At 38.7% G+C, this 14,226-nt stretch overlaps 1 protein-coding gene across 1 annotated transcript in view; it reads left to right on the forward strand.

Moving 5' to 3' along the window:
• Positions 1-8,740: 8,740 nt before the first annotated feature.
• The window catches only part of LOC139936576 (uncharacterized), a 45,232-nt gene continuing 39,746 nt past the window's right edge, over positions 8,741-14,226 (forward strand). Inside the window, exons 1-2 of the mRNA XM_071931418.1 lie at positions 8,741-8,853; positions 10,305-10,489. The gene's annotated coding sequence lies outside the window, so the exon portion shown is untranslated. The remainder of the gene's footprint in view (positions 8,854-10,304; positions 10,490-14,226) is intronic.

The raw sequence follows: 14,226 nt of genomic DNA on the forward strand, positions 1-14,226 counted from the left end.
ACTCTGAAGAGGTTTTTGATGCATTTTGGCACACTCTTATGTCCACAATTAAATTTCTGATTTTTTTTTCATTAAAAAAAGAACAAAAGTTGGGCGGCGATTCCGAAAGGCCTTCTACAACTGGCAATTTTTTTTCGGGGGGGGGGGGGTTGAGCTTTGAAAAATGTCACGCATAGCTGGCCTCTGGACTTGGCATCTCTGGATGTCATGTGTATGTGCACGGAAAGTGTGCTTTTACATTGCCCTCATTGTAATGACTTTGCTGCCAATATTAACAATAAAAATCTCCCGGAGAAACTGAAAATCACTTTATTTACACCCTGAAATTATTTTATTAGAAGGGGAAGCTGTCAGACAACTTCGCGATCTCCCTTATCACAACCCGACTTCACGCCGTACACAACGCAAAACGGCGCTTGAGCTCGCTCAAACCTCAGTAATTTACGTTTAGTCTAGCCATACTCTCAAAAGAAAACCTCTTTTTAAGTAGAATACTGGAAATATCACACAGCAAATTTGATTTAAATCATTGTCACATAAAAAATAACAAAAAACTATTTGACTATGACCATCAAAATCCAAACAACGTTACCCCTCCCCCTTTTTCGGTTGCAAGTTTGAACAGGCTAAAACGCTGTCCCAAACAAATGTTTTTAAACCTTCTCATCGGCTTATGCTCATTTTTCGCACTTTAATTACATCGGGAATCTAGCATCCTAGACTGTAGTCAGCAAAATCTTAATCCAAGTAGTTGATAACATTACAACATGTAAGGACTGAATCTGTCTATGTCCCCGCTAGATACCCCGTATAGCGAAGTAAAAATGAGACCGTTAAGTTGGCATAGCGCCCTCACTTTGCTCCGTGATCCTCGATTTATGTATTGTTCTTTGCAGTCGTAGGGAGTCATAGAGTTGTAGGAGTCCTACAATGATCAATGTGATGTTGAATTCTGGAATTCTATTTTATTTAGTTATTCACAGTTTAGCACACGCGGTTACATTGAGTTGCAAGGACGGACCGAGGACAAAACTAACCATTGACTTAGTTGTGTTATACACAAAATTAGAACTATAATTTTTTAAAGGAAGAATATTCCGGAGTTTGTAACATGAGACCTTACCGGTCGCTGACGATGCCCGTAGTGAGTAAACACAGTTTGACCAATGTTCACTCGTTGTCATGTGTTTGTGCACGAAAAGTAAGGTGTTATGTTCCTCATTGTAATGGTTTTGCTGCCAATATTTTCAATACAAATGTCCAGAAAAAGCTGAAAATCCCTTTATTTACACCCTCAAATTATTTTATTAGAAGGGGAAGCTGTCAGACAACTTCGCGATCTCCCTCATCACAACCCGACTTCACGCAGTACACAACGCAACAAACCCGGCGCTTGAGCTCGCGCAAACCTCAGCAATTTACGTTATGTCTAGCCATACTCTCAAAGGAACCTCTTTTGAAGTAGTAAGCTGGAAATATCAAACAGAAAAAAAAAACTACTTGACTATGACCACCGAAATCCAAACAACCTTACCCCCTCCCTTCTTTTTTGTCGCAAGTTTCAACCGGCTAAAACGCTTTCCAAAACAAATTTGTCAAAACCTTCTCATCAGCTCTTGTTAATTAATAGTTTAGCACTTTAATCACAGAAGGAATCTAGTATCCTAGACTGTAGCCGGCAAAACTTAAACCAAGTGGATGACAATATTACAACATGTAAGGACTGAATCTGTCTATGTCCCCTGTATAGCGAAGTAAAAATGAGACCGTTAAGTTGGCATAGCGCCCTCACTTTGCTCTGTGATCCTCGATTTATTTATTGTTCTTTTCAGTCGTAGGGAGTCATAGAGTTGTGTGAGTCCTAAAATGACCAATGTGATGTTGAATTGAAATTCAGGAACTCTATACTATTAAATTGCTCACAGTTTATATTGTGCACTGTTGCCAGTCCAAACGAGCTTCACACAAATAATTGTCAGTTAATTAAACCAAGTATACCCTGGAGAGGATGCTAGTTGCAACGACGGGCCGAGCATTAAACAAACCATTGACGTAGTCTAGTCGCGTTATACACCGACTTAGAACTAGAATTCTAGAGTGAAAGAATATACACAGTAGCTAATTAATGTGCGACAATATATGAGTATTTCCACGCTAACAACTATTTCTTTTTCAACACGACCTGCCAAGCCCAAGACTTTGAGCACCAAAAATTACACAATTGTTGGCCTTTATCACGAAATGATTATAGCATTTTCTTAGTAAGGAAAAAATTAAGTTCCTGACAATGTTCTCCAAAGTTCGAATAAAGTAACCCAGTTGAGCCCGCTAAGTTTGTTGTATAACGCTATTATTTTTTTAAGATTAAAACACTGTCCAAAACAGTTCATTTTGTCCACAAAACCTTCTCATCAGTGTATAATATTAACTTTAAGCATTTTAGAAGAGTTGGGGAAACAGGCATGCTAGACTAAAGCCGGCAAACCCTAAACAAGGCGTTGACATACATAAACATATATTATACTTGAATTTACGTCCCTGCATAACTCCACAGTAAGCGGAAGCGTGGAATTAGACCATGTATTTAATTGCCATCGCTAAGCTCACTCCACGAATTAAAAACTCTGGCTTACAATCTTAAACGTATCAGTTCATTCTTGTTTTTGTTTTGTTTCAAGAAGTCCTTTCAAGAAGTACGTGTCATCTTGAAGCGGCTAAGTTTCCCACCAGACATACCGACCTTCCAGGGCCCCTTACTCCCGGTCAAGGAAATACTGTCGCTTTTTGAGATTCTCGGGGCAGAAAATCGAAGAGTTAGATGTCTCGACGAGATAGGCGTACTTTTTTGTCACCGTTAAACTGACATAGCGCCCTCACCGGGCTAGGTCATTATTCATTGTGCTTGTCGGTGCTTTTTGTTCAAGAAGTTGATGGAGTCCCATGAGGTCCAACTTGATTTGGACTTTTAAATTAAATCTCATTCCAAGGGAAATCCTTTGCTTGACCTCCATTGTATTTTCCTCTCAGCCTCGATATGAAGGTTCGCATAACGAGTGCAAAGATTGTTGTTTATCAGAAGTAAATGAAGAAGTGGGAAATGTTTTGTAATGTGAAATGGAATATATGCCAACTGTATGCGTGTGTGTTCCTCTGAAGGATTTAACTTGTATTTGACAAACTTATTGTTCACGCCTTAGAAGAAAACAAAATTAAATTAAAGTAAACAATTTTGTGCTCATCAGCAAAGTAATACTGGGCGACTCTTCGTATCCTTATTCGTTTTACCAAGATGTAAACTCATGTGGTAGGCCTACCATTTTAATATTCTTTTGAAGTGTTATGTTCCCTATAGAGAAAACCTTTATTGGCTTTCCCTTTTACGACGTTGCAGTACAACTAATAATAATTAAAACTAACTCACTCATTTACAGAGTATCATGTAATTGCATTTTCAAGCTAATAATTGCAAGTTTACCGCTGGTAGTACTTAAAAACCATACCAATCGAATAGTTAGAAACTAGTGCCACTATTTGTTTCTCTACTATGAAACTCAATGTAACCAAACCGAGGCTGGAAGGGAAATTATTCTGGTCCCTTAGTTCTAACTAAACAATCCGTATGTTTTATTGTGAACGCAGATATAGGAACACGGGACGGCAAAGAATGATGGAAGGTGCTTCGATTACGGCTCAGTGGAAGATTGAAATGTTGGCTGTTGTAGTGGTAAGTAAAACAAGATTTGTTTTACATTAGCTAATTCGAAAGCTCTAAGTACGCTTTCTGGTCAATTGAATGGTTTAGAAAACAACTACATGACTTGTTTTTTGTACTCAGTGGCAATCACCTTTTCCATGTGCGTTTAGGGACTGTGAATAATTATGGACAGTAGCAGCTATGCATAGACCCTAGAATCAAACGATGAATCTTAATTCATTCTTGCAGGCAAAGGAAATTATGTAACACTACAAAGGTTGGTTGCAGTTGGCATTGTTCTGATGTAGTAGTCAATCTGTACAAGTCTGAAATCGTACAGCAACCTATGGTTAGCTTGGTATGCAATAGGTTCATAGTGAATAGCATCCAGTGTAAAAGTATTGTATTTTAACTATTGTCTGTTTGCCAAGTGCTTCTGCCAGCTCGTCATTGCTTCCCGTAGCTATATGTCAACCACTGCAGTACAGAAAAGGCACTTTGGCTGGTCCTTTCTTATTGGACTGGCTAAGATGTTTTGACCCTTAACCTCGACAGAACACATTCCATCTATAAATATCACATATGACATCCATTTACACCGAAAAGGGAAATAAATCATTTTCAAAATTGTTGAAAAAGCATTTGAAAAAATTGGCTAATAATATTATTCCTATAGAGAAGCGTGCCTTCTTTTTTCTAAAGCAGATTGCTGCAAGGGACCGTGTCCACATAGGGACCGTAACAAATTTTGTTGGATATGGTTACAGCTGGCTATAACTTGGAATTGTACTGGTCTGGTCTGTTATGTAATAATATAGAAAGGATGGTTTTAGTTGGCATGGTGATGCAGTACTCAATCTATAGAATTCCGAAAACGTACAGCAACATGTAACCCTATGCGTTTGCCTAGGATCTGATGTGCCTTGGTTCATTGTGAACGCAATCTAGTGACGAAGTATTGTTTTTAAACAATGGTGTGGTTGACAGTTCCCTCTAGCTAGTCTTTGCTTCCCATAGATATGTAGATCACTGCAAATAGTACAGAAAGGCACTTTGGCAGGCTTGGATATAATAACATAAAAAGAAAGAAACCAGTTTCCATTGATAAAAACTCTGAAAATTAATTGCATACAAAAATATTGAATTGTACAGTTAGCTTTAATAAGAAAGACTTTAACTCTTGGGACATAACTTTTTTGTTTTATCCGATAACAAAATGTACCTAAACCTATATGAAAGGGATATTGTCTGGCCCTTTTTGGTTCAGTATTTGACACTTTCATTTGCTGCGAGGGACCGTGTTCACATAGGGACCGTAACAAACTTATTTGGATATGATTAAAGGTTGCCTGAACTTAGCATTGTACTGGTCTGGTTTGTTACATAATGCTAACAAAGGATGGTTTTAGTTGGCATGGTGATGCAGTACTCAATCTATAGAATTCCGAAATCGTACAGCAACATGTAACCCAATGGGTTTGCCTAGGATCTGATATGCCTTGATTCATTGTGAACGCAATCTAGTGACGAAGTATTGTTTCTAAACAATGGTGTGGTTGCCAGTTCCGTCTAGGTAGTCTTTGCTTCCCATAGATATGTAGATCACTGCAAATAGTACAGAAAGGCACTTTGGCAGGCTTGGATATAATAACACAAAAAGGAAGAAACCAGTGGCCATTGATAAAAACTTTGAAAATTAACTGCATACAAAAAATATTGAATTGTACAGTTCAGCTTGCCTTTCAATTTTAAATTCCATTAACAAAAGAATAAATGTTAATATATATAGATAATTTATTTTCATAAAAGCTTGAACTACTTTTTATTATGTATAATAATAATTATATGAAAGGGCTATTGCTAGGCCCTTTTGGTTCAGTATTTGACACTTTCATTTGCTGCGAGGGACCGTGTCCACGCAGGGACCGTAACAAACTTTTTGGATATGATTAAAGGTTGCCTGAACTTAGCATTGTACTGGTCTGAATTTGTTATATAATGCTAACGAAGGATGGTTTTAGTTGGCATAGTGATGCAGTACTCAATCTATAGAATTCCGAAACCGTACAGCAAGATGTAACCCTATGGGTTTGCCTAGGATCTGATGTGCCTTGGTTCATTGTGAACGCAATCTAGTGACGAATTCTACACAATGGTGTAGTTGCCAGTTCCCTCTAGCTAGTCTTTGCTTTCCATAGATATGTAGATCACTGCAAATAGTACAGAAAGGCACTTTGGCAGGCTTGGATATAATAACATAAAAAGGAAGAAACCAATTTCCATTGATAAAAACTCTGAAAATTAACTGCATACAAAAATATTGAATTGTACAGTTAGCTTTACTAAGAAAGAACTTAACTCTTGGGACATAACTTTTTTGTTTTATCCGATAACAAAATGTACCTAAACCTATATGAAAGGGATATTGCCTGGCCCTTTTTGGTTCAGTATTTGACACTTTCATTTGCTGCGAGGGACCGTGTTCACATAGGGACCGTAACAAACTTTGTTTGGATATGATTAAAAGTTGCCTGAACTTAGCATTGTACCGGTCTGAATTTGTTATATAATGCTAACAAAGGATGGTTTTAGTTGGCATGGTGATGCAGTACTCTGTAGATATCCGAAATCGTACGGCAACATGTAACCAAATGGGTTTGCCTAGGATCTGATGTGCCTTGGTTCATTGTGGACGCAATATAGTGACGAAGTATTGTTTCTTAACAATGGTGTGGTTGCCAGTTCCGTCTAGGTAGTCTTTGCTTCCCATAGATATGTAGATCACTGCAAATAGTACAGAAAGGCACTTTGGCATTGAAATTTTAAATTCCATTAACAAAAGAATAAATGTTAATTTATATAGATATTTTATTTTCATAAAAGCTTGAACTACTTTTTATTATATATAATAATAACTATATGAAAGGGCTACTGCTTGGCCCTTTTGGTTCAGTATTTGACACTTTCATTTGCTGCGAGGGACCGTGTCCACATAGGGACCGTAACAAACTTTTTGGATATGATTAAAGGTTGCCTGAACTTAGCAATTTACTGGTCTGAATTTGTTATATAATGCTAACAAAGGATGGTTTTAGTTGGCATGGTGATGCAGTACTCAATCTATAGAATTCCGAAATCGTACAGCAACATGTAACCCTATGGGTTTGCCTAGGATCTGATGTGCCTTGGTTCATTGTGAACGCAATCTAGTGACGAAGTATTGTTTTTAAACAATGGTGTGGTTGCCAGTTCCGTGTAGGTAGTCTGTGCTTCCCATAGATATGTAGATCACTGCAAATAGTACAGAAAGGCACTTTGGCAGGCTTGGATATAATAGCACAAAAAGGAAGAAACCAGTGGCCATTGATAAAAACTTTGAAAATTAACTGCATACAAAAATATTGAATTGTACAGTTTGCTTTATTAAGAAAGAACTTAACTCTTGAACATAACTTTTTTGTTTTCTCCGATAAAATATGTACCTAAAGCTATATGAAAGGGATATTGCCTGGCCCTTTTGGTTCAGTATTTGACACTTTCATTTGCTGCGAGGGACCGTGTCCACATAGGGACCGTAACAAACTTTTTGGATATGATTAAAGGTTGCCTGAACTTAGCATTTTACTGGTCTGAATTTGTTATATAATGCTAACAAAGGATGGTTTTAGTTGGCATGGTGATGCAGTACTCAATCTATACAATTGCAAGGGACCATGCTCACTTTATGGACCGTAACAAAATTTTGGATGTGGTTAAAGGTTGCTTACACTTAGCATTGCACTGGTCTGTCGTGAATCATTTGAATCGCATAAATCCCTTACATATACAACAATGAGACTTCTACAATGGATGGTTCTGTATGTTGTCATTGATATGCAGCCTGTATTTAATTCACAAAACTCCAACAAGTAAATTTATGTGTTGACCTTTGACATGGCATGGCTTGGTTCATTGTGGATATCATCAAGTGATAAAGAATTGAATTTTAACAATGGTGTGTATGTAAACCCCGGCTAGATACAAAAGGCACTTTGGCAGGCTAGCGTATTATTTATCCTCATCCCCGCCCGAAAAAAAGATCAAATACGATCTATTATATCGACCATAATTATTATCTTGATTCATTGTTCATAACATCAAACAACGATGTTCATCCAAACCAGTGAAATCATTATCTTTACGTGTTCTTGTTTGCTAGTCCATATTAACCCCTACATACAAATGTCAAGCTCTTTGCAGAGTTATTTTTCTTGGGTTCACAAAGTTCGTCTCCATTTTGTCAGCCCTTTTTGTTTGAGAAATCTCCTCCCGTATACGGAGCCTGTTTCTCTTTATCTGAAAGTCCAAACACAAAGCAAATTGTAAAACTACTTAATACAGTGATATTTAATTCTTTTAGCCCATTAAATTTAAACTTGTTTAACTTGCTGACAACTACTTGATTTATGATTTAGTTTCGATAGCTAAGGTCATCTTCAAATCGGTGATAAACGTGACCGCCCCCACCCCTAATGAATGGTTGCAGGTTCACCACCACTCAAAATAAACTTTCATATCAACCAACGCTTAATGATACTCAAAAATATTCAACCAATATTTATAGTGCCCCAGCCTTTAGGAAACCTATCGAACATTATTTTCCGACAAATAAACTTCAAATTTCCTTTAAACTTTTTGGGGTCAGCCGTTTTCAATATTTTATTTTGCTAATTACCCCGACACAATTTTTTGAAAACTTTCAAGTCTAAACTATGTATCCAGTCTCCTCAAACGTTGAAGCACAGAACGTCTTCAGGTTTGGATATATTGTTGTAAATATGACCCCAAAACGTTACTACTAAAACTCTTGTTTGTTTTGGTTTGGTGCGCCCCTGGATGGAAGATCCAGGCAAACTCATTATACCTCCCTCTAGTGGCGCAGCAAGGCCATGGGCAGGGGAACAGTCTACTGTCAGATGTGGTACCCAGCCTCTCTTGTCTAGCTTGTTAACATTACACTACTACCCAATGGTCATGTACAACTAATTAATGTATGTACATGTAAATCTACATGTACATGTGCGCAAACAGAAAATCACGGAACAAATGACTCCAAAACACACCTCTGTTTTGTGAGTTTTGGCGCTGAGTTGAGAGACAAACATTCAACAAAGTAACAGGTAAATTGTCACTTGAAATGGAAATGTACATGTACTTTAATTTGTTCGTTTGTTCCTTGCCTCTCTTTGTCACGTTTTAGTTTTTATTAGTTAGCTGTTTAGTTGGACTACCGGCCAAGTCCGTTGCATAACGCGTCAGTGGCAGGGTATGGGTCAGTGTATCTAGCCCCGGTCCAGTACTTACTGCATACAATACAATACATGGAGATGTAGTGGCCTGGTATTGGTAGGCTAGTCGGACGTCAATGCCATCGCACTGACATTCTAAGAATAAATATTCTCTACAATGTTAACACACAATTTTGTCCGCAATTTGTTTATGTTTGTACCTGTTTGAGAAGGTTACCATTTTGTATACTATAGGCATGCATCTTTTTTTATGTATGGACCGATTGATGTTAGTCTTAAACTCTCATAAGTGAAAGCTAATTTGTTTATTTTTGTAATAAACTAGAGGTACCTGGCATATGATATCTTACACAATTTTGACAGCCCATGCCTTTCAACCAAGTTGAGGTAAAACAAAAGTTGGTGTAATGTTTCTTGAAAGGATGCTTTGCCTTTGCCGACTATAAAATTCAGATTCAGATTCAGAACATTTTGAGTATGGAACGTCAGCGTCAACACTGGTCAGAGCATTGTTGATGGACCTCAACAACCACTTAGAAAATACAGGCTAGGTATATGTGCAGGTAGTGGGGATGTTTACAAATAATTACGGCAAAAGAAAATCAAAATCCTACAATAACAAACTAAAATGCTAACTTCCCTTCTGTATTTGTTTTCCTTAAAAAATTTCAACAATTAAGAAACATGTAAATTAATTAATTTTTTTTACAATTAATAAGTTTAAAAAAAATCAGGTGAAAGGTTCAAATAAGGATTGTTTTATAACAACAACAGCTGCAATACCTAGTCAACAATATGAGTAATCAGTGTTTCAATTTTCCAGCGAAGTAATACTTTTCCTAAAACGTCAATGTGTTTGCGCGATGTCCCTGAATTTTCCAATCGGCATGTTAGTTAAACGTTTGACTTGAGTCGTACCCCCTCTGTTGTCCTCTGGCAGAAAGGCCCACTTCAATTTGTTCACGGATGAGTGCTGTGATTACAGGAATGATAGCGCCCTCTAGCTGTGACAAAGTTTTTTCATCTCGGACATTGTTTTATTCATTTCTCAAAAACTACAGCACCTCAGCAAGTAATATTTCCAGGGAAGCTTTCTACATCATTATTTTAAAACTGTGTAAGTTTAATGTAAATCTGTCAACATTGTGTTTTGTGTCCTACAAAAAGTACATAGACCCTTCAAATAAAACAAATGTTTTTTGAGCAATAAAATAAGACAAAACTTGACACCTTTGTTGCTCACTGGTTTGTGTGACCTTCACAACAAGTAGCATAATCTTTCATATTATGACCTATTTTTGTCAACATTGTTGTTTTCATAGGTGAGCTTGGTTGTCAGTTCGATGTACATTTTCTGCATCTAGAATGGGTGAGACTCAAGAGACTGTGGACTGGTGTTGGGCGCTTCAATACCAAGATGTGAATGTGGAACCTTACTGAGGATCCAGCCTGTGACTCACACAATCATACCATCATTTTAACCAGCAACGTCTCCTGTGTACCTCAGGTGAGTTTAAAATGTTTCAAAATTTATTTCTTTAACATGTTTAAAGACTCTGGACACTATTGGTAGTTGTCAAAGACTAGCCTTCACAGTTGGTGTATCTCAACATATGCACAAAAAAGTAAACCTGTGACAATTTGAGCTCAATCGATCGTTGAAGTTGCGAGATATAAATGAAAGAACAAGCACCTTTGTCACACGAAATTGTATGCTTTCATATGCTTGAGTTTGGGACTTGAAATTCTAAATCTGAGGTCTCGAAATCAAATTTGTGGAAAATTAGTTCTTTCTCTAAAACTACATTACTTCAGAGGGAGCCGTTTCTCACAATGTTTTATACTATCAACCTCTCCCCTTTACTCATAACCAACAAACGTTTCATGCTAATAATTATTTTGAGTAAATACCAATAGTGTCCACTGCCTTTAATGGTTTGGGGCCGTTTGTTTTAGGGACAGTAACAGGAGTAGAGGAAAACCAATGACAGATTGGTCAAAGGTTCACAAATGACAGTGGATGAGAAGTGTGTAGGATAATCAGTTAGAGCTGCAGCCAAAGAGTGAAAAGGGGGACAACAAGGCCCCCATTGAAAGTGAATATACTTCTGGGTGTTCAGACATTCTGTGATGTAAATGAGTGAATTCCATTTTTTGTACCATTTGGGTAATAACTGGGTGTTATTTCAAGATAAAGGAAACACAAGCCAATTGTGACACATTGAAACCAACAGAGTGTGCGTAGTTACAGTAACCAGGCTCTTGTACTTTGTGCTTAGATAGCCAGATACTAGCATTGTTCATGGCACTGTCGTCTGTATCTAATGTATCTGGATCCCAGGAAAGCTAAACCTTACTCATATATGGCAAAGAACACACAGACTGAAACACATACATGTAGTGCATGTATGTACATGTAGACCAGGGTTTTCCTGATTACCTTTAAAAGGCAGTGGATGGACACTATTGGTAAATACTCAAAATAATTATTAGCATAAACCCTAACTTGGTAACGAGTAAAGGGGAGAGGTTGATAGTATAAAACATTGTGAGAAACGACTTCCTCTGAAGTAACATAGTTTTTCGAGAAAGAAGTAATTTTCCACGAATTTGATTTTGAGACCTCAGATTTAGAATTTAAGGTCTCGAAATCAAGCAACTGAAAGCACACAATTCTGTGTGACAAGGGTGTCCCACCTCCAATTGGCCTATGATTGCACCACAAAGCATCATTTAAAAATGCAAAAATTTTCCCGGGCCCTTCAGCGGGGCACCGTGGCCCTTCAGCAGGGCCCTGCATGTACCCACCGCTGTAAAGGCTTTACGCCTGAATGCTCTTTCGTTGACAGATTTGCTCCACCCTGACTACAAAAAGGGGGGGGGGGGGTGTGAAGTGTGGGGGACACTATAAAATGTTCCCCTTACCCCCCATATTTTTCATTTTAGGTGGGAATTGAACCCACAACCTTTGCATTGATAATTCAGATGGCATACCACTAGACCATTGAGCTAGCCCATAAGCCCGATGGCTAGAGGCAGTTCAAATCCTGTTAGCAGTGAGTGCCACAATTGCATCTGGGATAAAGATAATGAATTTTATTTACCACACACCGCAGTGTATTAAATACTCAGTACAATATGCCTCACCCATAGCAACAAAAGGTCGCAGGTTCTGTGCTAACTAATGTATGGAGAGCCCAGCAGCCGATTTTATGAAACGCTCGAGTTAGGACGAGTTATTCGTCCTAAATTATGATGGTTCAATGTTTTCTAACGCTAATCTTAACTCGGCTAAGTCTAATCGTAAGTGAGAAAGAGTTTGATAAAATTGAAGGCAGTTAATAAACCTAAAACTTAGAGAAGGGGTTTGCCCCGGTGTTTCTGGCAAATGGCTTCTGAGTTCACCACAGAATCTTAAATTCCCTTCTCAGTGCTGCATAAAAATATGGGCGTCAATCAGAGGTTGGGCGGACAGTAGTAGGGGACATAATATCAGATGTCCCGCCCATGTTTTGGATCACCTTTATCATGAAACTCGAGGGCATCATTCCACTATGTCCCCCTTCAAATTGGGCTATGATTGCACCACAAAGCATCTTAGTGCAAAATGTTCCCAAATGAACCACACGCTGTAAAGGCTTCACGCCTGAATGCTCCAGCGCTGGCAGATAAAAAAGGAGGGTGTGCAGGGCGGGGGACACTACATGTATATCAAATGTCCGCCCCCCCCCCCCCCATGTTTGACCATCTTTATCTTGAAGCCCAAGTATTGCACTGTGTCGAACGAAACCCTTTGCCATGGGTATCAATACTACTGGGGCCGTCGGGGGACACGTTCCCCACTTTTTAAAGGGTGTGGGAAACTATATCAAATGCCCCCCCCCCCAGTTTTTGACCAGCTTTATCATGAGGCTCAAGTATTGCACTGTGTAAGACCAAACTCTGTGTCTTGCCCTGGGCATCAATCCTGGTGGCGACGGGGGACATGTCCCCCCCTTATGTGGGTCGACGGGGGACACGTTCCCCACTTTATAAAGGGTGGTAAAACTATATCAAATGCCCCCCCCCCTAGTTTTAACCAGCTTTGTCATGAAGCCGAAGTATTGCACTGTGTAAGACCAAACCCTGTGTCCTGCCATGGGCATCAATCTTTTGGCAGACGGAGGACACGCCCCTCACTTTATAAAGGGTGTGGGAAACTATATCAAATGCCCCCCCCCTAGTTTTTGACCAGCTTGATCATGAAGCTCAAGTATTTCACTGTGTAATTGACCAAACCCTGTGTCCTGCCATGGGCATCAATCCTGCTGGGGCCGTTGGGGGACACGTCCCAACTTTTTAAAGGGTGGGGGACGTTATATCAAACGCCCCCTCAGTGTTTATTAACTGGTATACTGTATATATCCAGCACGTGCCATTACCAGACTGTACTTCTAAAGTCTTGTAGATAGTGTATGTTCCTTATAAGGAACTGTCATGCCCCGAGTCTTTCCCCGACCTCGGCGGCCATGACCTTCGGTAGTTGTTGGACAAACAGAGAATTGAAGGCAAAGGAAACAAGTTTGTATATTACAAGAAAATATACAGATTTATTTACAATTTACATTAAGCGTGTCTTCACAAAATTAATAAAATAAACATTGTCCTATTAATGACTTTCAATAATGTTTGCCGGTTATTACGATCTTCTCTTGCTCTCTGTGTGTGTCTTTTTCTGTTCCTAGCTTAACATCACTCCCATCACGCCTTCCGAGTCTTCTTTAAGTTTAGATTAGTCTTTGGCACTGGGTCGTATCTCTGCCCGGCCTTCTGTTAGCCCTCAGTTTAGCACATCAACTTCAAGTATGGCGTTTTAACCCTTGCGGGAAAAACCCTGCAATAAGCAAATACACCCAAATCTACATTTACAAAACTTTAAGTAACATAACACAATATCAACTTATGATCAATGTTTTCTTTACGGTAGTTCAACAACGCACTTCCAATCTTTAAATTCAAATCAATGCTATGTACAAAACGTTCTTTCCACGACTTCCTCGAACCATTAAATCAAAGTAAATCACAGTTCTATTGAGAAGGGGTTCCACAATATAACAAAACTGAATTTCATTAACACAATCTCTTTGCAATAAATAACATTATCAATAGCTACTTACAGGTCGATTTGTCAATCCTGGTTTCTACAGTGGCTGGTCTCTTCAACAAAATTTCGGTGTGTCTCACTCGCCAGAGTAAACTGCTTTT

The sequence above is a fragment of the Asterias amurensis genome, chromosome 4 (assembly GCF_032118995.1).
Source record: "Asterias amurensis chromosome 4, ASM3211899v1".
In the NCBI taxonomy this organism is placed as follows: domain Eukaryota; kingdom Metazoa; phylum Echinodermata; class Asteroidea; order Forcipulatida; family Asteriidae; genus Asterias; species Asterias amurensis.